Source organism: Lissotriton vulgaris, chromosome 7, assembly GCF_964263255.1.
Source record: "Lissotriton vulgaris chromosome 7, aLisVul1.2, whole genome shotgun sequence".
Classification (NCBI taxonomy): Eukaryota; Metazoa; Chordata; class Amphibia; order Caudata; family Salamandridae; genus Lissotriton; species Lissotriton vulgaris.
In genome coordinates, this window is record NC_141695.1 from 1,288,360,278 (window position 1) to 1,288,388,122 (window position 27,845).

The 27,845-nt window shown below is 46.9% G+C and overlaps 2 non-coding genes across 2 annotated transcripts; both read right to left on the bottom strand.

Moving 5' to 3' along the window:
* Positions 1-344: 344 nt before the first annotated feature.
* On the bottom strand, positions 345-651 carry LOC147703501 (Nuclear RNase P). The gene has a single exon (XR_015298622.1).
* A 9,575-nt stretch (positions 652-10,226) lies between these two features.
* LOC147703502 (Nuclear RNase P) lies at positions 10,227-10,532 on the bottom strand. Its single transcript, XR_015298617.1, has one exon.
* Positions 10,533-27,845: the final 17,313 nt, after the last annotated feature.

The following is a 27,845-nucleotide window of genomic DNA, read 5'->3' on the forward strand; positions in this document are numbered from 1 at the left end:
ACAGTACATTTCAGGCACACTAAACAAATGTTCTGTAGTATTTTGATTGATCTCTGCATTGACAGTGTTTGAAATTGACGTATATGCTGTGCATTACAGGATGGATACACAATCAATGTCCAGTGCATTGATGAAGTGAGTGGAAAATTGTCGGAATTTTGGTGAAGAATATATCCTGGAAAAAGCTACGAAAGCATGCTGTTGAGATCATTATGATATGAGATCTATTCAGTGTTTCTGTTTGATGACAACTAAGTAGTCCTGGAGGAAAAGCACTGTTAGTCATTTTTTCTTAGCACTTACAGTAAAGTGTGTGATGCATATTCAATTTAGGAAAAAATATGAGCAGATGAAGAGTAGTCTGAATTGGGTAATGAGGCATTGTCTCATCTCAACCAATGCACTCAGCCAAGCCAACCACAAGCCACTTTCAATACCAGGAGAACAGCATCAGCTGATCTGGGAATCAGAAACTTGGCCCAGCACAACCTCTTTTGCAGCAGCTGCCAGCCACAGGTTTCTGGTTGTTTGTTCTCCTTGCTCAGGAGATCCATGCTAGGAAGGTGACTAGCTCTTGTCTCAGACCTTTCCAAAGGTGAAGGAGTAACAAATGCACTCAGCCAGTGATCCCTATGTTGAGCTTCCTCTGCTCTAATGCTCAAACTCATCATTGCAGTATATATATGTTAGTTTTCAAGTTACTCACACTCATAGGGTGAGCATGACGGGAATTTGATTCATCTCGTTTGCAGCACTACTGTCACTGTAGCCATAAAAACATGATGCAAAATAGCACAAAAAGCAACACTTTGATTGAAAATGTTAGTCTCTCTCACACAAGGATCAATGCTCATTTGCATATTGCATCATTCACATTCAGCCTCATTTACATGCAAATCTGAAGAGTGGTTCACATTTAATGCTAATGGATAGGCAGAGATTAGTAGTCTAGCTTCAGGAAATATCTCTTAAGATAAATTCTTGATGATATTTGGCCCTTATTAAAAGAAGAGCCAGATCACAGTAACTTCAATTGAACTATGTCTACTATTTGATAGTATATTAAAAAGGTAATTCGATGATTTCTTTAAATTTGTTAGCAGTTATGAAACTGCGTACCATCATTTCTCTGATTTTCTGTTTACTCTAAGCAAATCACCAGCTATATTTTTGAATTGATGAAAACCATATGGACGGCAACCAGGCTAAATCTTGGTGTTTCTTTACAGGGTAATGTTATGTCCTTGGTACATTGTGATCTGCTCGGCATGCCCTTGCGTTCTTCAGGGGGTCATGACTGCAGTGCTCTTATAGACTAGAGCGGGAGTGGGGCATCAGTGCAGCAATGTCTTCTGGTCAGGCTAAATCACAGAAGACTCAGAAGTTAACAAGTAGGCAGATGGCCATTTAACTGCCCTCCACAGCACTGTAAACTGTCAGAAGAATTCCACATGCATGAGCATTGACCTTTCAATTAAAGTACACTTCAGCTCTGTCCTAGATGGCTTAAAAATAGGTTCATTCACAGATCTGTTTAGCTTCCCATTACTTTTTCTTCTCTAATTACGGTGCCTTTCCATCTCCACCCGACATATTAAGACTCAGTAGAAATGCTGCCCAGGTTCAGAGATTCTATTCTCAATTAATCGCACATCGTCAGACTCAGGAGAATCACCACCTGCTGTCATTCATTTTTATTTCATTCCAGCTCCAATTAATGCAACTAAAGTTTTAACTTTGCTTATGTTTATATTCAACATTCCTAATGCCACCAAATCTCCATTAGTTAGAGCTTTTCCTGCCCCTCCATGCCTATATGTTTTTTGACCTGCTTGTAAAATTCCTCCTTTAGCTGCTATTCATGGAGAACTTCTTAATTCTCTTTTGGACTATTATTCGTCACTGTCCTCCTGGACGTTTGCCATTGGTCTCTTCTTCTGTTGGTCTTTGGATACTGCTCTGAGGTGAATATCTATTCCTTGAGATTTGCATTACGAATGCTGTAAAACATGAAAATACAGACATTCTAAATCCTTTCTCATTTAGGACTCCTACTAGCCTCATAAAATCTTCCAACTCTTTGACATTTGAAGCCTGTTATTGCTGCATCCTAGCTCCATATTCCAAACTGTTTATATTGTGAACCTGATACCCTCCATATCCATTTGATGTGTGCCATTGATGCTCTCACTGCTTACCTTTCTTCAGACCTGGTTGTTGGTCCATGACTTGTCAGTCTCCAGGATACTTTGATAATTGGCTGGATATGTACTTATGTACAGTTCTGAGTTTTTAAAGAAGTTAGTGGCTGACCGACTATACCAAATCTTATGAAAGAAATAAAGGGAAGCTCATCTTGAAAGTTGGAAAAAATGCTACACATTTTAAGTTTCATGCCTAATAGAGATGGAAATTGTTGTCTGAATAGTCCCTCATGTCAAGAATTTAGAAGTGAAAGCCAGGAAATATGCTTGAAATACTAATAGACAATTTAAACAGAATTTAGACTTTTTTGTAGAAAGCGAAAAATAGAAGTTTTAAACTTACAAAATTCAGTTTATAGTGCGTTATTGCACATGGTCATATGGGCCGGGATGCCCGCCACCCCCTCCCAACACCAATTCCCCATGGGAGGAGACAGACATAGGTTTGAGCTTTTGGAAGGCGGGGGGAGTAACCCCCCCCCGGCCGTATTTATTAAAAATATGAAACAAAATTTAAAACTTTAAATTAAACGTTTCATGAATCATGTACAATTTTATCTTCCATTACATTTTGATGAAGACAAGTTCTTTGGCTAACCTTAACAAATCTCTAATACAAAGGTTTCCTAGCCGAGTCTAGCATCCTGAAAATGCATAACATTCTAAAATAAAATTGTACATCCTAGCATTAAGGGCCAACGGCAAGGTCTTAACCGGTGTCAGATCCCTGTACCAAATTCCCGCCCTCACGGTGTGAGTGGCGCATGCGCAGAGGGCTTTACCCTTGCTGCCAACTGTAACTTCCCTTGTCGTGGGGGCCCCCTTTCACTCGACGCCATCTTAAAGGTCATCCGAGTTCTCGTGCGAGGTATCTGTAAGAAGGACAGCGTGGACTCCCCCCCTTCCCCACACTCTCTTCCGCTGGAGCGGATATCCGGCCCCCGGGAAATTCCTAGGAGGGGCATATAGCGTCTCCCCCCCGGGAGGGGCCTATGGCCGTCTCCCCCTGGGCGACCCATCCATAGTGGGTGCTGCCCGCCCCCGTGGGAGGGGCCAATGGCCGCCTCCCCTCGGGCGCTCCCATCCGTAATGGGTGGCGCCCCCCCTAGGTACCTTGAAATCACTGCTGACCGATCATGACCTTACCGCCCGACCAAAATAAATACGACAGTTGTTTTACCTACTAAGGAAAGAAAAATACGCCTAATCTGCAACAGCTTAATAATTCACCAACTTAGACATTACTACAAAGGGCAAAAAGTCCTAAAACACAAGACAATTTATTTGATCCATTCCTTTACGTTTCTACAAAGGAAAAAAGGCCTACAAACATCTATTCAATCAAAGGCATACAACCATGATGCAAAAAAGGACTGTATCTTTTTAATACATTCGAAATAATCACCAATAATTTCTTTATTCAAAAACATTGCAAAACAGGGGCTGGTTGGTGGGTCAAAATTGCCGCTTGTTCCTTCGAGGGCTCACGAGCGACGAGTGGTGCAGCCTTCAGAGCATTGGAACAAGAGGACGCTTCGTTGGATTCCTTCTCTATTTATCCATCTGTGGGAGGGCGGGGGCCCACCTCGGGTACGCCCATCCGTGCGCGGACTTCCGGGCGGGTGTTTAGGACAACCCTTCTGGGCGGGAAAGGGCGTGCTCCGGCTACGCTGCTTTGGGCATACCAGCCGAGACACGCCCCCCGCCCACAACGGTTTCCCGGCGGGATCGGGGCACCCATCCATACGTTCGGGGGGACCAAGTGGTCTTCCCTTTCCATATGGGCCGGGATGCCCGCCAGCCTCTCCCAACACCAATTCCCATGGGAGGAGACAGACACAGGTTTGAGCTTTTGGAAGGCGGGGGGGAGTTACCCCCCCGGCCGTATTTATTAAAAATATGAAACAAAATTTAAAACTTTAAATTAAACGTTTCATGAATCATGTACAATTTTATCTTCCATTACATTTTGATTGGCTAACCTTAACAAATCTCTAATACAAAGGTTTCCTAGCCGAGTCTAGCATCCTGAAAATGCATAACATTCTAAAATAAAATTGTACATCCTAGCATTAAGGGCCAACGGCATGGTCTTAACCGGTGTTAGATCCCTATACCAAATTCCCACCCTCACGGTGTGAGTGGCGCATGCGCAGAGGGCTTTACCCTTGCTGATAACTGTAACTTCCCTTGTCGTGGGGGCCCCCTTTCACTCAACGCCATCTTAAAGGTCGTCCGAGTTCTCGTGCGAGGTATCCGTAAGAAGGACAGCATGGACTCCCCCCCCTTCCCCACACTCTCTTCCGCCGGAGCGCATATCCGGCCCCCGGGAAATTCCTAGGAGGGGCATATAGCCGTCTCCCCCCGGGAGGGGCCTATGGCCGTCTACCCCTGGGCGACCCATCTGTAGTGGGTGCCGCCCACCCGTGGGAGGGGCCAATGGCCACCTCCCCCCGGGCGCTCCCATCCGTACTGGGTGGCGCCCCCCCTAGGGACCTTGAAATCACTGCTCACCGATCATGACCTTACCGCCACAGGCCAGATAGTTGACCGACTATCCGGCCCCCCCACACCTCCTAAAGGTCATGTCTCCTCAATGCCCTTAGCCATGCTATGAAGTCTCCTATGAGTAATTTATTCCCAGCCCTGGACAGGTGCACCCCATCATTCAAATAATAGTGATCACCCCGGATACACCCGTGAGGAATGCTTTGTAAGCGCGTAGAGCGAAACAGTTTCTCAATCTTGTTGTTGACCCTCTTTACCGAGTGGTTCAACGCCGACACAGACAGCCCCCCCCCCCCGCCAAACTTTTCTGGGAATCATGTGGGACCAAGCAATCGTACACCCTGGAAGCCTCTTGGACAACCAACTGACCGCTGACAATATGTGCTCCAGCAATACCCATCTTCCCAGCCTTACTAAGTCGTTGCCTCCCAGATGTACTATGATTACAGATGGCGGTGACCTTTGCCGCCCTAACAGTTCCTCCATATAACTCTGAAACTGGTCAAAACAGAGGCCTCCCTTCCCATGGAAGGACACCCTCAACCCATACTCTTCAGGTGCATGGATCGCGTCACCTGCCTTGAATATGTCCCCGGCACGCCTCACGTATGAGTGGCCCACGACCCATACCACTTGATCTCCAGCCGGCGATCCTTTCCCGCTGGTCCTTTGGTGTTGGGCCGATCCCAATTTTCGCCCCGCATCACAGGCTTGCGAAACTGCAATCCAAACAAAAGACAACAAGCGTGAGTGCATTTCATCAGTCTTTTACAACATGTGCAGTCGCACATACCTCTTGAAACAGTTCGAGGACCAACGGCCTAACTGTTTCACTTACTCCGTACCCAGACCCCGAGCCGTAGCCTCAGTAGGGGCCCCTATTCTGAATGAGTGGGTCCCAAAATTGCACGGATTCAAGCCTGCCGCAGCAATTGTAATTGCCAGCACCCTCCGAAACTGAAATCTCGTCAGCGGGGCGCCGTCCTGGTGTCTAAGCAGGGCCCCCCCCCAAGTTGTCGATCTCTGTGCCAGGTATTCCTCTAAACACCTTAGGGGACAACTGGGGCTCCCTCGGGCGCACTGCAGTACCACACTGCTCCCCAAGGCTTCCTGGTCAGTTTTGGACCTGGCTATCGAGATCAACAGAGAATCACCCCGTAATTGAACATGATCCCTGCATAGACCTCCCTCCACATCCTTCTTGTTCTTTGCTACGAGTTCACTTACCCGCATGGCCCCATGGAATGCCAAAGCGAACGCCGCTCGGAACAGAATTACCTCAGTGGGGGATGAGCATGTCTCATCCAGTTTAGCTAGTAGTATTGTCAACCTGTCTAGCCCAATCGGGTGCCTTTTATCTTGCCTGCGCCCTTCTAGGCGCTGCCAACCCCGGAGGGCCATCTTAACTAAGAAGGAACCCGTCGGGTCCCGTATCCCATGTAGCTGTGCCATGAAGGATATGGCCGCCCTATACCTGTTGGCGGTTGCCGCCGATCGGCCTTCCTTATGAAGCGCCACCAAAAACCAGAGGAAGGACTCCTCCCGCCCCCAGCTATGTCCCCCCACCGGCCCTAAAAAGGCGCAGTATGCACGGAACGCTCCTTCATAAGCTTTCCTCGTCCTGGGCGCTAAACTGGCTGCCACGAGGTCCTGTAATCCGGGGCACCGATCTGCCATAGTGCTTCGGGGAATGGTGCTGCCACTAGGTCCGCTGTAGGTAGGTAACCCCTGAAGGCCTGCATGTGTGAACGAGAGAGTGCATCAGCTGCATTATTCAGGACACCCGGCACATGCCTTGCCCTGAATTGTACATTCAATTTCATGCATCGCAATACAATTTCTTTCAACAGTCTCAAGATCCACTTGCATCGTGCCGCCTGGTAATTAATACACTCGACCACCGTCATGTTATCTGACCAAAACACCACTGAGCGGTTCCTAAAGTCTTCCGGCCATGCCAGCAGAGCCACCCAAATGGGGAACAGCTCCAGGAACCCAATGTTACCTGTTAGACCACTCGAATGCCACCACGCCGGCCATGTTTGCGCTACCATTGGTTACCAAAGATCGCGCCAAATCCCACACTCCCAGCCAAGTCGGTCCACAAGCCCAGTTCGTCAGACGATGCTGGGGGTTTATTCCACGCCACTCGACCGTTGAAATCCGCCAGGAATGCCAACCAAATGCGCATGTCCTGGCAACCTCTGCCGACAGTCTAGTGCGGTGGTGTCCTTCTTTGAGGCCTACCATAGCTTGTGCAATGGAACGTGAGAAGGGGCGAGCCATCGGTATCACTTTTAAGGCAAAATTAAGCTGACCCACTGTCTGTTGTAACTGGTGTAGGGTCACCTTGTCCTTACGGAGGCATTGTATCAAGGAAGCCCTGAACTTGGTCACCTTCTCAATTGGCAGACGGAAACACCCCTCCACTGAGTCGAGCTCAATCCCCAGAAACTCCAGTGAGGTAGATGGCCCCACCGTCTTACCTGGCGCCAATGGAACCCCAAACTCCCGCATGAGTGTGCAGAAGTCCTGCAGTGTTTGCGCACATTCCGTGGTGTCTGCCGGACCTAGAAAAAGGAAGTCATCTAAATAGTGCATCACCTGTCTATGCCCTGTGGCCTCGGTGAATGCCCATTCCAAAAAGGAGCTGAACATTTCAAAATAGGCACATGAAATTGAACAACCCATGGGCATACATTTATCCATGTAATACTTCCCTTGGAACGTGAATCCCAACAGGCGCTGCTCCTGAGGGTGCACCGGGAGCAACCTGAATGCCGATTCGATGTCTGATTTTGCCAACAGTGCACCGGGGCCCAGGCGATTCAGCAGAACAACGGCATCATCGAACGATGCGTATCGAACTGAGCACACCTCAGGGTCAATAGCCTCATTCACCGAAGCCCCCTTAGGGGCCGACAGATTGTGAATGAGTCTATACTCCCCCGGGTCCTTCTTCGGGACCACCCCTAGAGGTGAACACACAAAGTCCGCAACTGGCGGGCAGGCAAATGGCCCCGCCACCCGTCCCAAGTTGACCTCTTTCGCTATTTTCTTGGCGGCCACCGCCGGGTTATGTTGAATAGATAGTTGGTTCTTACAGAAGGGGCTCCCCGAAAATTTCCCGCCGGGATTTCGAAGCCATACAGAAAGCCATTCCTCAAAATCCCGGCCGAGACATGATCTGGGTATCGGTTCAGCCTGGGGGTCAAAGCCAAGATATCAATGGGCGAAGATGTTCGCTTCCAAGGCACCACCTCAATCCTGCTTGGATCCCCCCTTTCCTCCCGCACCATTGGACTTGGATCTACAGCTAAGTTCTGGGTGTGAGGAATTCCCACAGCCCGAACAAGCATGCCGGAACCTACACGTTCCCTGAGGCCTGTTACAGGTTCCCTTGTTGAAACCCCAACAAACCCATCGCTTGCCTCCATTCCCGCCGGATCTGGGATGTGACTCCCCTCCGGCGCTCGCCCGAAAGGGTTGTGCCGGCTTCTGCTGGTATGTCCCAGAAACGCTGCTGCTCGGCACTGGCGTACCCGCCGGTCCCGGCAAAAGCTGATTATGCCACGACACCGTGTCCAGACAATCCCATGTTAAAGCTTCGTTAAACTCTTTTGCTTTTCTAAAGTTAACGTCATAACCCTTCCATTCATTTCCCCCGTACATTGCATAGAAATTCATGATCCTGTTTTGGTAACATGATAAGTCGGGCAACACTTCAGGTTTACGCTCCCCCATTACTGCCGTAAAAATAGAAAAGGCCCTGACCCAGTTCACCATGGTCTCATCGACCCTGAATTCCGCCATCTTGGCCCGCCATACGCTGGGGTGCCATAAATCCTTCTGGGTCTTTGCATATTCTACCTCACGATGGTCAGTCAAAAGTGAAAACATATTGATGTATTTGTCCCCCCATATCATTTCTTTCGTGGCCGCCGGAATGTGCTGGGACAAACTTTCCCGCCTTGAAGGCACTGAACTCTCCCCCACCAATGGCAACGGTCTCTTACCGGGTTCGGCCGCCGTGTCCGTTGTCTTCGCTCGACCATCCGTCGTGACCACTGCCGTTACCTGCGGAGGAAGAGAAGGTACATTCGCTGTCCCGGCATCCCTTGACTGCCGCAACTGCTCGATTATTAGTCTGGCTTCCTCAGCCGGATCACCCGCAGCCACTGATCCCCCTGCTCTCTTCTTTAGCCAAGGTAAAACTGCTGCTAACTGAAGGGCCAGTTCCGGGGGCATTTGGTCATCCTCAACTGGCGTTATCACTACGGGGATTGGTAAACCCACATCCGGACCTGGTACCGGGCTATCTACCGGCGCGACTGGGTTGTCTGCGCCCGGGCTCGATGGAGGCACTTCTGGGACTGGGACCTCCCTGGAACCCGCCCTCCTCTTATTCCTCTTACCCCTACCCTCTGGGGCGACATCCGGCAATGCCGGCCCTATGACTTTTTTAGGCCGCCCCGAGGGGGTGTTCTGGGCTGCCATCTGCTTCTTGATGGCCGCTAAGCCCCGACCGATCTAATCCACTTTACCTATTTTCCGGTCCATCACCGCTACTCGGTTCACCAAGGTGCGTAGCATCTTCTCCATCTCGGAGCTCTTTCCCGCTTTCTTGCCAGACATGCCTGTTACTCCGTCTGACTTAATCCGAAGGAACTAGATCTTCAACACGCCTGACACTGAAAGAGAAACAACAAAGATTACAAGTTCTCAAAATTGCCGCTTGTTCCTTCGAGGGCTCAGGAGCGACGAGTGGTGCAGCCTTCAGAGCACTGGAACAAGAGGACGCTTCGTTGGATTCCTTCTCTATTTATCCATCTGTGGGAGGGCGGGGGCCCACCTCGGGTACGCCCATCCTTGCGCGGACTTCCGGGTGGGTGTTTAGGACAACCCCTTCTGGGCGGGAAAGGGCGTGCTCCGGCTATGCCGCTTTGGGCATACCAGCCGAGACACGCCCCCCGCCTACACCGGTTTCCCGGGGGGATCGGGGCACCCAGCCATACGTTCGGGGGGACCGATTGGTCTTCCCTTTCCAATAAGCAAACATGTCCCAAAATGGAGGGCGATTGTCTGAATTGTTGCCAAATGTTCAGTTTTGTGAAAAAGTTTGTTTTATTTTGGATGCAACTCAGAAAAAAAGGTTGAAAGAAAGACTTTATTATGATTGACATAGTACATTTCAGGCACACTAAACATATGTTCTGTAGTATTTTGATTGATCTCTGCATTTACAGTGTTTGAAATTGACGTATATGCTGTGTATTACAGGATGGATACACAATCAATGTCCAGTGCATTGATGAAGTGAGTGGAAAATTGTCTGAATTTTGGTGAAGAATATATCCTGGAAAAAGCTACGAAAGCATGCTGTTGAGATCATTATGATATGAGATCTATTCAGTGTTTCTGTTTGATGACAACAAAGTAGTACTGGAAGAAAAGCAATGTTAGTCGTTTTTTCTTAGCAGTGTGTGATGCATATTCAATTTAGGAAAAAATATGAGCAGATGAAGAGTAGTCTCAATTGGGTAATGAGACATTGTCTCATCTAAACTATTGCACTCAGCCAAGCCAACCACAAGCAACTTCCAATACCAGGAGAACAGCATCAGCTGATTGGGAATCAGAAACTTGCCCCAGCACAACCTCTTTTGCAGCAGCTGCCAGCCACAGGTTTCTGGTTGCTTGTTCTCCTTGCTCAGGAGATCCCTGCTAGGAAGGTGACTAGCTCTTGTCTCAGACCTTTCCTAAGGTGAGGGAATAACAAGTGCACTCAGCCACTGACCTCTATGTTGAGCTTCCTCTGCTCTAATGCTCAAACTCATCAATGCAGTATATATATATTAGTTTTCAAGTTACTCACACTCATAGGGTGAGCACGACGGGAATTTGATTCATCTCGTTTGCAGCACCACTGTCACTGTAGCCATAAAAACATGATGCAAAATAGCACAAAAAGCAACACTTTGATTGAAAATTTTAGTCTATCTCACTCAAGGATCAATGCTCATTTGCATATTGCATCATTCACATTCAGCCTCATTTACATGCAAACCTAAAGAGTGGTGCACATTTAATGCTAATGGATAGGCAGTGATTAGTAGTCTAATTTCAGGAAATATCTCTTAAGATAAATTCTTGATGATTTTTGGCACTTATTAAAAGCAAAAGCCAGATCACAATAACTTCAATTGAAGGATGTCTACTATTTGATAGTATATTAAAAAGGTACTTAGATGGACTACACGGCGGAGGTCGCACGGAGGAGGAGGACTTTCTTCGAGGTAAAGAAAGAACTCAGAGCCAGGGAGATTCCTTATTCGATGCTTTTTCCGGCCAAACTTCGGATTGTGGCCGACAATAAAACTTGGTTTTTCGATACCCCGGAGGTGGCACAGGAATGGCTGGAGGGATGGCGGACGACGGGCCTCCCTCGTCGCTCTAACAGACAGAACAAAAACCGCACTGGTAGGTCCCAACAGGGCTCACAATCAACCGGCGAGGAAGCGGAGTCACACTCGCCTCTGAACGATCTTCAGGAGGGGGGCGATGACGGAGAACAGTGATCCCCTGATAATGTCTGATTGAACTAAAAGCAACGCTGGCCGACGATGCTGCCTTGGACACTGGGCTGAGGGCCTCCGCGCCCAAGGAAGGGGGCCGCCGTCTTCGGAGAGTCCTTCACCCCAGCGAGCAAGTACTATGTTTTGGGTTGGGATCAGGCACTCTGCTGAGTTGGGGGGGCGGGCAGTTTTATGTCCGTTGAGCAGGGGGGCAGGGAGGGGGGGAGTTGGGGGTAGGACAGGTTTTGGGTCTTTAGTTAGTTTTCAGGGTCAGGACAGGAACCTTATGGCACAAGCGCGTAGAGTAGCGGTACCATGGCATAGCACTCATGCTCACTTCACAAGATGCTCGGCGTCTCACGATCTCGGCCGAGCACTCCACTCTTTCAAGCATGGTGGGGGGGGACGATAGTATAGGGCAGGCAGCCCCGTTGAGCCTCGTGTCCTGGAATGTGAGGGGTCTGGGAGACAAAGTAAAACGAGGGCTAGTGTTACAGTGCATAAAGAGACTGAAGCCCGCTCTGGTTTTACTGCAAGAAATGCATCTAACAGGCACAGCGACACGGGCCCTAGATAGGAAGGGTTACAGTATGATTGTTCACTCTGAATTTACAAAGGGGTCCCGTGGTACGGGGATACTAATGCACCGATCATCAAGATTCATAACCCAATCCACTAAAATCGACACGCAGGGGCACTTCGCGGGGACACATGGGCAGTGGGAGGGGTAGCCGCTGAACGTGGTCTCGGTGTATATTCCGCCGGCATTGCACGCCATCGCTCTCCCAGAGCTGGGGAAATTTTTGCTAGACCTACCGGAAGGGGATCTCATTATAGGGGGCGACTTCAATGCGGTGGCACATAACTCTATGGACCGCTTCCCTGTGCGCACACGAACACCGGGGCCCTCCCGATTGCATGACTTCATGGAAGCACAGGGTTTAGTAGACATATGGAGGCGGTCCCACCCGGACGACCAACAATACACATACTATTCGGCGGTCCATGACAGCCTGTCAAGAATTGACTACCTCCTCACACTGGGGGGGGCCTCCTCACTGTGGCCGAAGCTCAAATCCGTCCTCGAGGGGTCTCAGATCATTTCCCGCTGACACTGACCCTTTCCAATCATGAACGGACACGCAGACGCATCTACCCTATCTACCCAGGATACCTTAAAGAACCGGCGGTAGCCAAGGCATTAAAAAGGGGCACGAGGTCTTACTTCAACGAAAATATAGGGTCGGTGGATTCCCCTACAACCTTGTGGGAAGCCTACAAGACAGTTCTTCGCGGGCAGGCCATTTCCGCTATCGCACACCATAAGCACGCGTTGCAACAGGAGCTGTTAGATTTGGAGGGACAACTGGATAGGGCCACACAGGACCATGAGAGGGACCCGACCGGGGTTACACAACACACGCTCCAGCTGTGTCAGCAGCATCATGCTGCACATGTGCGCCGTAGGGTGGTGGATAATATGGCAACGACAACAAACAGGGTGTATGACGTAGGCGATAAGGCGGGTAAACTGTTGGCCTGGTTAGAAAAAAAATGGGGAGGACAGAGGGCCATACTGCAATTGACAGACCCAAAGGGGGTGGTGCAGACCAGACAGTCTCAAATAGTGGAAGTACTGGCGGACCATTTCCATTCAGTATACTCCCCTGAATTTGAGGTCACCCGGGAGATGGCGGAAGGGTCTCTCGCAGGAGTGCCTACTCGTACTCTGCCACAGGACAAACGGGACGAGCTGGACTCGGACCTGACAGCCGACGAGATACAGGTAGCTATCGCGGCGTTGCACCAAGGGAAAGCGCTTGGCCCTAATGGTGTGCCAATTGAGTGGTACAAGACCATGGCGGAGACGCTGTCTACGCCTTTACTCCAAATGTACAAGGAATGCCAGGAGCGGTGGCAACTGCCGCCCGACCAGCGCACGGCCACTATCATCACAATACCAAAGCCCGGCAAACCCCCTGAAGAATGCGGATCGTACCGCCCAATATCCCTCCTTAACGCCGAAAGTAAAATATTGGCAAAACTATTGGCCACTAGACTGCTGCCTCATCTGGCGCACCTAATTCATCCGGACCAGTCGGGCTTTATGCCACACCGGAGCACGGCGATGAACCTTCGACGGCTGCACGGAGTACTGGCACGCGGTCCACTGCTGGAGGAACAGGCGGCGGTGCTATCGTTGGATGCCAAAATGGGGTTTGACATGGTGGAATGGCGCTATCTCTTTGCGGTTCTGGAGCACATGGGTATTGGTTCGAAATTCGTATCATGGGTCAGGCTACTGTACACCAACCCCGTAGCACGGGTGACGGCAAATGGCCACATCTCGAGGGAGCTCCCGCTGGCGAGAGGCACGAGACAAGGGTGCCCGCTCTCACCGCTGCTATTCGCCTTAGTGTTGGAACCCTTGGCGACGGTTATCAGAACCACACGGCTGCTGAGGGGCATCCATTGGGGGGGCGACTGGGAGGATAGAGTTTCTTTATACGCCGACGACATGTTAATCTACCTCACGGACCTCGCGAATGGTATACCGGTCCTGTTGGCCTTGTGTGAGAGACATGGCACGGCATCGGGGTATAAAATTAACTGGTCGAAATCGGTACTCTACTTGATAAATGGCACTCCACAGCCCCTAAGTCCTGACTGCCCGTTGCTGGTAGAATCCTTCTCCTTCAAGTACCTAGGGATTCGAATCACACGAGAACAAGCGACCTTTCAGGACCTGAACCTTAAGCCACTGCTGGACAGGTTTAGGGCAGACGTGCGCCACTGGAAGACCCTCCCTTTAACTCTGCTAGGTAGGGCGGCGCTCTTCAAAATGATGGCACTGCCTTGCTTCTTATATGTCCTGGAAAACACGCCGGCGATGGTCCCACCATCGTTTTTCCGCCAGGTGTCGGCACAGTTGTCAGGCCTATTGTGGGGAGATAAGCCGGCCAGGATCGCACAAGTGAAACTGGTTAGAGACTGGTATAGCGGGGGGATAGCGCTCCCAAACCTTGATTTGTATTACTGGGCAGCCCACCTTAAGGTGATCAACCAATGGATCCATAGTGCACAGGATGACCCGGCATACCTGGCGGACAGGCGTCAACTAGGCACAAACACCCTGCAGGCCCCGCTTTATAATAAGGGAATGGTGACGAACTTGAGAGGCCCAACCAAACACACGGTGTCGATATGGCATAAAGCGCAAAGGCGACTGGCCTGGGAGGGGGTGATTACCAAGCTCACACCACTATGGGATGCCAGGGCCCTAGGTAATCTGCGACGCAGCAAGGGGTTTGACCAGTGGGACAACATCGGGATCTCTACAGTAGGAGATATGTGGACAAGGGATGGTGTGATCTCCTTCGCGGCCCTGAGGGAACAGTACGACCTGGGAATAAATGAAACATACAGATATGTACAAATTAGGCATGCACTCCTATCTGTACTGGAGCCAGGAAAGACGATCCCGGAGTCGGCTCCGTTAGAGGACCGATTGCTTACGTACTATATGGAAGCAAGTGCTACCTCACTCACCTACCGTAAACTGTTAAACAACTTACCGGATCCACTGGTGAAACTGAAGGAACACTGGGAGGACGAGATTGGGGACTTGGACGAGGCGAACTGGAATGCAGCATTGGCATCGCCCAGGGAGGCGGGTATATCCACACGCTTTAGATTGGTACAATTTTAAATATTACATAGGGTATACTACACCCGCACAACACTACACAGAATCCATAGGGCAGATCACCCATATTGCCTAAGAAACTGTGGGGAGGAGGGTACGCTGTTCCATACGTTGTGGGCCTACCCCAGTATACAAGACTATTGGCGGCGTGTAGCACGCACGGTAGGCCAGACTTTGCAAACGTCATTTACACCTGACCCTAGGGTTTGCCTATTAAATGTGTGGGACCCGACCGACCTGACACCGCATGGGAGGAGATGGGTAATCATTGGTATGATGCTGGCAAAACGTGACATAGCGAAGAACTGGGGGGCGCACGACACCCCGACCCTGGCTCAGTGGTGCAGAAACATGGACATGCTAATGATGACAGAGAGGGTAGTGTACCAACAGAGGCTTAACCCACGCAAATGGAATAAGATATGGTCACCTTGGAACACATACAGGAGGGATCTCTGCGAGCCACTGCCTGAAGATGACGATATTGATAGCGCAGGGGAGGATGAGGAGATGGAATGAGGTGGAGAAGTGATGGGAGGGGGAGGGGTGTTAGGTACAGCGGGATGCACGAGCCCTACGAATTGAGGTGCTGACGAGTTTATGTTTGCTATAAAACATGTATAATGCCTTGTGTTGCTTCTATTCACGCAGATGTTATAATTGATTTTTGCCAACGAAAACGTGTCGTGACCCTTATAGTTGTAAGTTATAAACCAGAAAAAAGGAAAAAAAATTGAAAAGTTGCTCAAATGGTTGGATGCAGCTGAATGTTGAAGCTGCTCTGACGAAGGTTTACCCGTGACTGCTTACCATGTGTTGGCAACAATAAAAACAAATTAAAAAAAAAAAAAGGTACTTAGATGATTTCTTTAAATTTGTTAGCAGTTGTGAAACTGCTTACTGTCATTTCTCTGATTTTTTGTTTACTCTAAGCAAAATACCAGCTATATTTTTGAATTGATGAAAACCATGGGGAAGGCAGCCAGTCTAAATCTTGGTGTTTCTTTACAGGGTAATGTTACGTCCTTGGTACATTGTGATCTGCACTGCGTGCTCTTGCGTTCTTCAGGGGGTCATGACCGAAGTGCTTTTGTAGACTAGAGCGGGAGTGGGGCATCAGTGCAGCAATGTCTTCTGCTCAGGCTAAATCACGGAAGACTCAGAAGTTGACAAGTAGGCAGATGGCCATTTAACTACCCTCCACAGCACTGTAAACTGTCAGTAGAATTCCCCATGCATGCGCATTGACCTTTCAATTAAAGTACACTTCAGCTCTGTCCTAGACGCCTTAAAAATAGGTTCATTCAAAGATATGTTTAGCTTCCCATTACTTCTTCTTCTCTAATTACGGTGCCTTTCTATCTCCACCCGACAAATTAAGACTCAGTAGAAATGCTGCCCTGGTTCAGAGATTCTATTCTCAATTAATCGCACATAGTTAGACTCAGGAGAATCACCACTTGCTGTCATTCGTTTTTATTTCATTCCAGCTCCAATTAATGCAACTAAAGATTTAACTTTGCTTATGTTTATATTCAACATTCCTAATGCCAATAAATCTCCATTAGTTAGAGCTATTCCTACCCCTCCATGCCTATATTTTTTCCCTGTTGTAAAATTCTTCCTTTAGCTGCTATTCACTGAGAACTTCTTAATTCTTTTTTGGACTATCATTCGTCACTGTGCTCCTGGACGTTTGCCAGTTTTCTGCACAGGTCTCTCCTTCTGTTGTGCTTTGGATCCTGCTCTGAGGTGAATATCTATTCCTTTGAGATTTGCATTACAAATGCTGTAAAACATGATAATACAGACATTCTAAATCCTTTCGCATTTAGGACTTCTACTTGCCTCATAAAATCTTCCAACTCTTTGATATTTGAAGCCTGTTATTGCTGCATCCTAGCTCCATATTCCAAACTGTATAGATTGTGAACCTGATACCCTCCATATCCAGTTGCATTGTGCCATTCATGCTCTCACTGCTTACCTTTCTTCGGACCTGATTGTTGGTCCATGAATTGTCGGTCTCCAGGATACTTTGATAATTGGCTAGATATGTACTTATGTACAGTTCTGAGTTTTTAAAGAAGTTATTGGCTGACCGGCTATACCAAATCTTATGAAAGAAATAAAGGGGAGCTCATCTTGAAATTTGGAGAAAATACTACACATGTTAAGTCTCATGCCTAATAGAGGTGGAAACTGTTGTCTGAATAGTCCCTGATGTCAAGAATTTAGAAGTGAATGCCAGGAAACATGTTTGAAATACTAATAGACAATTGAAACAGTATTTTTTTTTAGTTCAATAAGTTTATTAGGATTACAAGAATATATAAAAAACTTGAATAGCATAGAGGTGATACAGTTGAGGAAAAAATATAAATTCATCAGGAATTACTATTTGAGATAAAATATAATATGGAAACCAATAAACCGTGACCCAGAACAATGGTATCACCATGAGTTAAAAGAGAGATTTAAGAGAAAGAAGAAAAGAGAGAGCAGAAAGAAAGAAAAAGGAAAGGGAAGGAAGGAGGAGAAGACAGACAGAAGGTAAAGATAGGGAGAGGAAGAAAAGAAGGGAAAGGAGAGAAAGGAAATGATCTTCTGGGGAGCTACTTCTAAACAAAAGGACAAAATTCACGCAAACGAATCAAAAGGATATTGAGCAACCAAACCCTTAGAAGCTAAATCCATATACGAATCTAAAGTTCTCCAGACACCAGTAGAAATTGAAGGGGAGAGATGAGCGTCATCAACTGAGGCGTGTGCACCTCTCAAAAAGGATACCCAAGCCCACCAAGTGTGATAAGAAATTGAAGAAAAAGATTTCCATTCCATAAGAATTACCTTTACCGCAATAGTTAGGAACAAATCTAGTAATTGGGAGTCCAAGGAATCTAACGGTAGTGGAGTCCGAGACGCAAGTGGGCCTAACAAAATCATGGGGAAAGAAAGCTGGAACCGGAGGTTAAAAATCAATTGAAGATGTTTATGTATTAAATCCCAAAAGGGTTTCAGAAGCAAACATTCAAAAAACATGTGTGAGTAATCGCCTGTACAAAGACCACAACTCCAACAGAGATCATCATCATTCAACTGAAGAGAGAGTAAACGTACCGGAGTCCAGTGGAGCAAATTAATAGAGAAAAATTTAGATTGGATTAAAGAAGGAGCAACCTTATTCCGAAGAGAAAGCTTCCCAATCAAACGCCAGTCATCCTCAGAAATATGGGCAATGATATTCTGCTCAAAATGAGATATCCATTTCTGTTGGGTGACAGTACAGTCGTCAGAAGAAGCGTAAGAAAGAAATTTATAGATTTTGGAAGCCACATGACCTAAACGGAGCCACACTTGAAATAAATTAATAGTAGGAGAGTTTGGATTCAGACGAGTTTTAGCTATCGCTACCTTTATTTTCAGGAAAGTGTAGAAGTCTAAATTATTGAGAGAAAACTGCTGAGATAAAGCAGAAAAAGGAAGTGGATCCCCATTAGAATAATACAGATGTCGCACTAAAGTTATCCCTTTTTGTTAGCCCAATACACAATCAACACAGGGTCAATAAGAATTTTAATACGAGGATTGTGCCACACCGAGGACCATCTTGATTTATGAATAGGAATAGCAACAAGCTTATCAACTTGTTTGATCGCTGCAATGGTATCTAAGATGATTGAGCGCGAGAAAGGGATAGATAGAGTAGATGTAGTTAAAAAAGATAAGGGTGGTAGGGGAGAGGCCATATTTTGTTCAATTAAGAGCCACGAAGGAACATGGTCAGGAGTCGAGGCAAGCCAAAGAGCCCCCTGCGAAGCCAAAAAAGCAGTTTGATACTTCTCCCAATCAGGAAAGTTGCAACCACCCAACTCATAAGGCTTCCTCAAATACTTATAAGCAATTCGAGCCCTCTTCTCGTTCCAAAGAAACTTGGAAGTGAGGGAGTGCATTGTGTGAAAAAAGAAGAAGACAATTTCACAGGGAGCATGGAAGAAACAAAATTAATAATAGGGGTAATCATCATTTTTATAGTTTGAAAACAGTCCCACCAAGAAATATGTTTAGGAGACCAAGTCTCTAAGAGTTGTCGTACTTTAGTAATAGTTTGAGCCTCATTGTACGCAACAGTATCATAAAGAGTGCTGCAAAACCAGATCCCCAAGTATTTAAGCTGTTTAGATTGCCATTTAAACCCTGCAGCGCCCATATGAGCCGGAAAACAATAAGCGTTTAAAGGAAACACTTCCGTTTTGTCCTTGTTGAGGGTATACCCAGAAACATCTGAAAAAAGGGAGATGGTTGCCGAAAACGCGGGAATGGCTCGTTCAATATCTTCCGAAAAAATAAGAACATCATCTGCATATGCAGCAGTTTTAATACGATGTGAGCCAAACGTAAATCCTTTAATGTCTGGATGGATGTCAATCAAGCGAAGCAACGGATCAATAGAAAGTAAAAACAAAAGAGGGGACAAGGGACAGCCTTGTCTGGTGCCTTGGCGAAGATTGAAAAAAGAAGAAGTGGTGCCACTGACTCTAATATTTGCCCTAGGCAGGTCATATAAAGACATAACCATATTAACAAACGAGTCACCAAAATTATGTGCACAAAGAATCGCATGTAAAAAAGGCCAGGAGACCTTATCGAAAGCCTTCTCGACGTCCAAGGCTAAGGCCGCAGCTGGAAGGGAAGAGCGTTTAGCAGCACCCAGAACATGACAAAAGGTACGGATATTGTCCCTCGCTAAGCGGCCCTTAACAAAACCAGTCTGAGAAGTGTGAACAAGCTTAGGAATTAATGATTCTAAACGCTTAGCCAAAATTTTGGCAAAGATTTTCGCTTCCATATTAAGGAGAGAAATGGGACGAAAATTTCTGGGGTCTGAATGATCTTTGCCCTCTTTTGGGATTACAACAATGGTGGCATCCGCTGCCGAACCGGAGACCGACCCTTGTTGGATGAAAGAATCAAAGACCACCTTAAGACGAGGAACAACTGCAGAAAGAAAGGTTTTATAAAACAGGATAGGAAAACCGTCTGGCCCTGGAGCTTTACCCGATCGAGTAGCTTTAATGGCCGAAATGATTTCCTCAGAGGTAATCGCACCACCTAACTTTTGACTATCTTCAGTAGAGATCGATTGAAGAGGAATCGTTTTAAGAAACTCCTGGCATTGAGCAAAAGAGGATTGATTGGTGGGAGTATATAATTTACTATAGAAATCTCTAAAAACATCAAGAATCTCCTTGGTCTGGAATTTTGTAGTGCCGGAGCTATCTTTAATTGAGGAGATTTGCACTGATTTGACATTAGAATCTTGATATTTCAACTTTGCTGCCAATAGTTTGCCTGCACGATTCTTTAACAATAAGCGCTTGGATTTCTGGGCCTGAACCCCAATGTGAGCCCGCTTAGTAATAATGGTGTTGTAGGAATATTTCAGATTCTTAATGATTTGCAGATGACTTCTATCTTTAGAACTACGGAAGAGAAGTTCCTGTTGTTTAATTTCGTCTGCTAAAACCTTTAGGTCTTTTTTAGCAGCAGCATTCCTCCTAGCCATGCATTGAATAATGGAACCCCAAAGAGAGCATTTAAACGCATCCCATAAAACTATTGGAGAACTAACCGATCCATCATTATTAGCAAAGAAGTCCTCAATTTCAGTCATTAACGCCAGAACCTGGGACTCATCATAAAGAATTTCTGTGTTTAATCTCCAAGAACTGGGACCCTTTTTCATACCAAATGAGGAAAGAGAGAAGGAGACAGCTGCATGATCAGAAACAAGAATAGGATGAATGAGAGGGGAAGATGAAGTCTGAACAAGAGACGAATGAACTAAGAGATAGTCAATACGAGAAAAGCTAGAATGTGGAGAAGAAAAGAAAGAGAAATCACTACCAGAAGGGTTATGAAGCCGCCAAAGATCTTGAAGCTGAAGAGTAGAACACATATTTAACAATTGTTTATGCGCTTTAGAAGAACGAAACTGAAAGGCAGAATTTCTATCCAACAGAGGGTCCATAGGTAAATTGAAATCACCACCAACAATTAACTTGCCCTGATGAGGAGTATCTACTAGCTTTTTCGTTATCGTGCACCAGAACACTGGGTCATCAGAATTCGGAGCATAGATATTGAAAACATATATGTCATTAGTACCATTAGAAAGTCTAGACAATAACTATCGGCCCTCAGAGTCATGTTCAGCAGAGACCACCGATAATCCAGAAGTTTTAGAGATCAATGTAATCACCCCATTCCTTTTACCAGAGGCATCAGAACAAGCAACATCAAGCACCCACTCCTTCCTCAGACACAAAGCCTCTTTGTAGGAAATTTTTGTTTCTTGTAACAAAACCAAATCAGAAGAAAGAGATTTACAATAATCCACAGACGGTGAAGCTTTGAAACCCTAAGAAATATATAAGATAAAGAACAAGGCAAAGAAGCATACAATATAGTAGGTTGCCAATAGAAATAAAACAGCACCTTTCAGAAATCAGACAGTAAAACAGCCTAAGAGCAATAATAAGTGTCTAAGAAGAATACAACAACATACCTAACCGATTGCAATAACAGAGGTATACAGTACATAATAACTATATAAATAAATATGGAAAGGCAAAACCAAGTAATGGGAAGCAAAGTCATCAGTAACAGCATATGAGAAATGGAATAAATACCTAATAACTGGTATAAATAATCAAACAGGGTAAAACTTGTAGGTAAATGAGGAGTACAATAATAACATTAGTGCATTTTATAAACCCCATGAATGATGAAAGGATCATTGGAATATACACAAAAAATGAAACCTATATGCAGAACATAGAGCGACAACTAAAAGAGCAAACAATACCATGCTACAATGCAAAGACACAAAATATCCAAAACGTGGCAATGGGCAAGACAGACTGAATAGAATCACATAATACCAAATGAAGACGAGGAAAAGGCAGAAAAATAATGAGCGGAACCCACAAAACAAGGTACAAATCAGGGGAGGGAAAGAACATCAGCCGGGTGATGAAAACAACAGAACCGAAAAGGAAGATGAGAGAGACCACAAGGAAATCACCTATAAACGAAACAACACAAAAAGCTGCCAAAAACAAAGAGCATGTTAAGCAGCGACCTGAATGCAATCACGAGGAAAAATTGGCGACATATTCGAATGCGCAAATAGAACAAACCAAATGTGAGGAAAAAGAAAAGAATACATAGAACAGAGAAACGCAGAAGACGGCTAACAGCACGGCAAAGAGAAGATAAACCGAGAAAACATTGGAAACGGACGACAGGTAACAAAAGACGATTCAGAAAAGGGGGTGGTGATGAACAGAGTGTCTGAATTAAGCAGACCACTCTTACCCAGTCCAAAGATCAGGGCTTGATCCATCACCGTTATTTATCTCACTGCACCATCCCAGCTCAGAACCTGGCTATATGCAAATCAGTCTGTCCCTGGCCCAGTGCATCATGGGAACAGGGCAGACTAAACTACCAAGCCAATTCTTCACCAGAAAGGAGACAAGCTACCGGGGACCGGTTTCTGGCATTTCAGCCGTCTTCGGCCCGGCTTGCTTGAATCCTGATGGTGCAGTGAGAAAGGGACTCATGTCTGAGTATACCCTGCCACACCTATAGTGGCCAAAAACGTATCAGAAAAGAGGGTGGTGATGAACAGAGTGTCTGAATTAAGCAGACCACTCTTACCCAGTCCAAAGATCAGGGCTTGATCCATCACCGTTATTTATCTCACTGCACCATCCCAGCTCAGAACCTGGCTATATGCAAATCAGTCTGTCCCTGGCCCAGTGCATCATGGGAGCAGGGCAGACTAAACTACCAAGCCAATTCTTCACCAGAAAGGAGACAAGCTACCGGGGACCGGTTTCTGGCATTTCAGCCGTCTTCGGCCCGGCTTGCTTGAATCCTGATGGTGCAGTGAGAAAGGGACTCATGTCTGATTATACCCTGCCACACCTATAGTGGCCAAAAACAATTCAGAAAAGGGGGTGGTGATGAACAGACTGTCTGAATTAAGCAGACCATTCTTACCCAGTCCAAAGATCAGGGCTTGATCCATCACCGTTATTTATCTCACTGCACCATCCCAGCTCAGAACCTGGCTATATGCAAATCAGTCTGTCCCTGGCCCAGTGCATCATGGGAACAGGGCAGACTAAAATACCAAGCCAATTCTTCACCAGAAAGGAGACAAGCTACCGGGGACCGGTTTCTGGCATTTCAGCCGTCTTCGGCCCGGCTTGCTTGAATCCTGATGGTGCAGTGAGAAAGGGACTCATGTCTGAGTATACCCTGCCACACCTATAGTGGCCAAAAACGATTCAGAAAAGGGGGTGGTGATGAACAGAGTGTCTGAATTAAGCAGACCACTCTTACCCAGTCCAAAGATCAGGGCTTGATCCATCACCGTTATTTATCTCACTGCACCATCCCAGCTCAGAACCTGGCTATATGCAAATCAGTCTGTCCCTGGCCCAGTGCATCATGGGAACAGGGCAGATTAAACTACCAAGCCAATTCTTCACCAGAAAGGAGACAAGCTACCGGGTTCATCACCACCCCCTTTTCTGAATCATTTTTGTCCACCATAAGCGTGGAAGGGTATACTCAGATGTGAGTCCCTAGCTCATTGCACCATCAGGATTCAAGCAAGCCGGGCCGAAGATGGCTGAAATGCCAGAAACCGGTCCCCGGTAGCTTGTTTCCTTCCCAGTATAAGAATTGGCTGGGTAGTTTGGTCTGCCCTGTTCCCATGATGCACTGGGCCAGGGTCAGACTAATTTGCATATAGCCAAGTTCCGAGCTGGGATGGTGCAGTGAGCTAAAAAACGGTGATGGATCAAGCCCTGATCTTTGGACTGGGTAAGAGTGGTCTGCTTAATTCAGACACTCTGTTTATCACCACCCCCTTTTCTGAATCATTTTTGTCCACCATAAGCGTGGAAGGGTATACTCAGATGTGAGTCCCTAGCTCATTGCACCATCAGGATTCAAGCAAGCCGGGCCGAAGATGGCTGAAATGCCAGAAACCGGTCCCCGGTAGCTTGTTTCCTTCCCAGTATAAGAATTGGCTTGGTAGTTTGGTCTGCCCTGTTCCCATGATGCACTGGGCCAGGGTCAGACTAATTTGCATATAGCCAAGTTCTGAGCTGGGATGGTGCAGTGAGCTAAAAAACAGTGATGGATCAAGCCCTGATCTTTGGACTGGGTAAGAGTGGTCTGCTTAATTCAGACACTCTGTTCATCACCACCCCCTTTTCTGAATCATTTTTGTCCACCATAAGCGTGGAAGGGTATACTCAGATGTGAGTCCCTAGCTCATTGCACCATCAGGATTCAAGCAAGCCGGGCCGAAGACGGCTGAAATGCCAGAAACCGGTCCCCGGTAGCTTGTTTCCTTCCCAGTATAAGAATTGGCTTGGTAGTTTGGTCTGCCCTGTTCCCATGATGCACTGGGCCAGGGCCAGACTAATTTGCATATAGCCATGTTCTGAGCTGGGATGGTGCAGTGAGCTAAAAAACGGTGATGGATCAAGCCCTGATCTTTGGACTGGGTAAGAGTGGTCTGCTTAATTCAGACACTCTGTTCATCACCACCCCCTTTTCTGAATAATTTTTGTCCACCATAAGCGTGGAAGGGTATACTCAGATGTGAGTCCCTAGCTCATTGCACCATCAGGATTCAAGCAAGCCGGGCCGAAGACGGCTGAAATGCCAGAAACCGGTCCCCGGTAGCTTGTTTCCTTCCCAGTATAAGAATTGGCTGGGTAGTTTGGTCTGCCCTGTTCCCATGATGCACTGGGCCAGGGTCAGACTAATTTGCATATAGCCAAGTTCTGAGCTGGGATGGTGCAGTGAGCTAAAAAACGGTGATGGATCAAGCCCTGATCTTTGGACTGGGTAAGAGTGGTCTGCTTAATTCAGACACTCTGTTCATCACCACCCCCTTTTCTGAATCATTTTTGTCCACCATAAGCGTGGAAGGGTATACTCAGATGTGAGTCCCTAGCTCATTGCACCATCAGGATTCAAGCAAGCCGGGCCGAAGATGGCTGAAATGCCAGAAACCGGTCCCCGGTAGCTTGTTTCCTTCCCAGTATAAGAATTGGCTTGGTAGTTTGGTCTGCCCTGTTCCCATGATGCACTGGGCCAGGGTCAGACTAATTTGCATATAGCCAAGTTCTGAGCTGGGATGGTGCAGTGAGCTAAAAAACGGTGATGGATCAAGCCCTGATCTTTGGACTGGGTAAGAGTGGTCTGCTTAATTCAGACACTCTGTTCATCACCACCCCCTTTTCTGAATCATTTTTGTCCACCATAAGCGTGGAAGGGTTTACTCAGATGTGAGTCCCTAGCTCATTGCACCATCAGGATTCAAGCAAGCCGGGCCGAAGACGGCTGAAATGCCAGAAACCGGTCCCCGGTAGCTTGTTTCCTTCCCAGTATAAGAATTGGCTTGGTAGTTTGGTCTGCCCTGTTCCCATGATGCACTGGGCCAGGGTAAGACTAATTTGCATATAGCCAAGTTCTGAGCTGGGATGGTGCAGTGAGCTAAAAAACGGTGATGGATCAAGCCCTGATCTTTGGACTGGGTAAGAGTGGTCTGCTTAATTCAGACACTCTGTTCATCACCACCCCCTTTTCTGAATAATTTTTGTCCACCATAAGCGTGGAAGGGTATACTCAGATGTGAGTCCCTAGCTCATTGCACCATCAGGATTCAAGTAAGCCGGGCCGAAGACGGCTGAAATGCCAGAAACGGGTCCCCGGTAGCTTGTTTCCTTCCCAGTATAAGAATTGGCTTGGTAGTTTGGTCTGCCCTGTTCCCATGATGCACTGGGCCAGGGTCAGACTAATTTGCATATAGCCAAGTTCTGAGCTGGGATGGTGCAGTGAGCTAAAAAACGGTGATGGATCAAGCCCTGATCTTTGGACTGGGTAAGAGTGGTCTGCTTAATTCAGACACTCTGTTCATCACCACCCCCTTTTCTGAATCATTTTTGTCCACCATAAGCGTGGAAGGGTATACTCAGATGTGAGTCCCTAGCACATTGCACCATCAGGATTCAAGCAAGCCGGGCCGAAGATGGCTGAAATGCCAGACACCGGTCCCCGGTAGCTTGTTTCCTTCCCAGTATAAGAATTGGCTTGGTAGTTTGGTCTGCCCTGTTCCCATGATGCACTGGGCCAGGGTCAGACTAATTTGCATATAGCCAAGTTCTGAGCTGGGATGGGGCAGTGAGCTAAAAAACGGTGATGGATCAAGCCCTGATCTTTGGACTGGGTAAGAGTGGTCTGCTTAATTCAGACACTCTGTTCATCACCACCCCCTTTTCTGAATCATTTTTGTCCACCATAAGCGTGGAAGGGTATACTCAGATGTGAGTCCCTAGCTCATTGCACCATCAGGATTCAAGCAAGCCGGGCCGAAGACAGCTGAAATGCCAGAAACCGGTCCCCGGTAGCTTGTTTCCTTCCCAGTATAAGAATTGGCTTGGTAGTTTGGTCTGCCCTGTTCCCATGATGCACTGGGCCAGGGTCAGACTAATTTGCATATGGCCAAGTTCTGAGCTGGGAGGGTGCAGTGAGCTAAAAAACGGTGATGGATCAAGCCCTGATCTTTGGACTGGGTAAGAGTGGTCTGCTTAATTCAGACACTCTGTTCATCACCACCCCCTTTTCTGAATCAGGTAACAAAAGACAACATATGTGTCTAAAGACCATGACTCAAGGTATAAGAAACTCCAACGTCAAGATATGAGAAAACACGACATCAGAGAAGATGGGAAGAGCCAAAAACAACATGTAACACTGAAACAGTGGCACATATCGGAAGGAAAGATATAATAAGTTACAGACACAAGATACAAACAGAATCAAGAACCAGAAGGACCAGGAACAGAAGAAGAATCCATCTGCGATTCAGACTGATTATCCAAAAAGGTGGAAAGATCAGAAGGTTCATCAAAAATCTTAGAGCGGCCTTTGAATGTGATGCGAAATTTAGAAGGTCCAGCAAAAGAGAAAGGGATGTTCATGTCTAAAAGACATTTCCGCAGGTTAAGAAAACCCTTGCGACGAATCACAGTATCTCTGGCAAAATCCTGAGAAATGGAGATGCGATGACCCTCCCAAGTCACGGATTTGACCTTCCTCATGTGAGCCAAAATTTGTTCCGAATGCTGGTGACATAGCGGTTTAAAAATTACCGCTCTTGGACTGGTCGCGGATTTAGACCTGAAGAAAGGAACACGATGAGCTCTCTCAATCTCAAAGTCTCTCAAAAATGAAATCTGTAGAGTAGCAGGAAGCCATTGGGAAATAAAGTCAACCATCGAGGAGGCTGACTTCTCTGCATCCTCAGGGAGACCAAAAATTCGTAGATTACTTCTTCGGTTACGGTCTTCCTGCTCCGTGAGGTCTCTCCGTAGAGCAGCCATAGAACATTCCATCTGTTGGAGAGACCGTGAATGATGATGGGCAACATGCTCCACACCACTAATCCGAGACTTTGCAGCATTGACTCTAACAGATAACGCCTTAAAGTCATTCCTAATTGCCGCCACTTCAACTTGTAGGAGATCAGTGTTAGTCTTAGTAGATTGGGCAATATCATGAACCGCATTGAGACGCGAGAGAATGGCATCCAGAGTGGTAGTAGGGTCCTTCTGAGAAGATTCTGGAGTAGGAGATCTCTTGAGGGCACCCTTGGAATCCTTAGTAGTAACAGGAGGACCCATGTTGTCCGCCATAAGTGCCGCCCACGGTAAAAGGACAAAAAAAAATAGCCCCTGGGTAAGTATGCGTAGATAA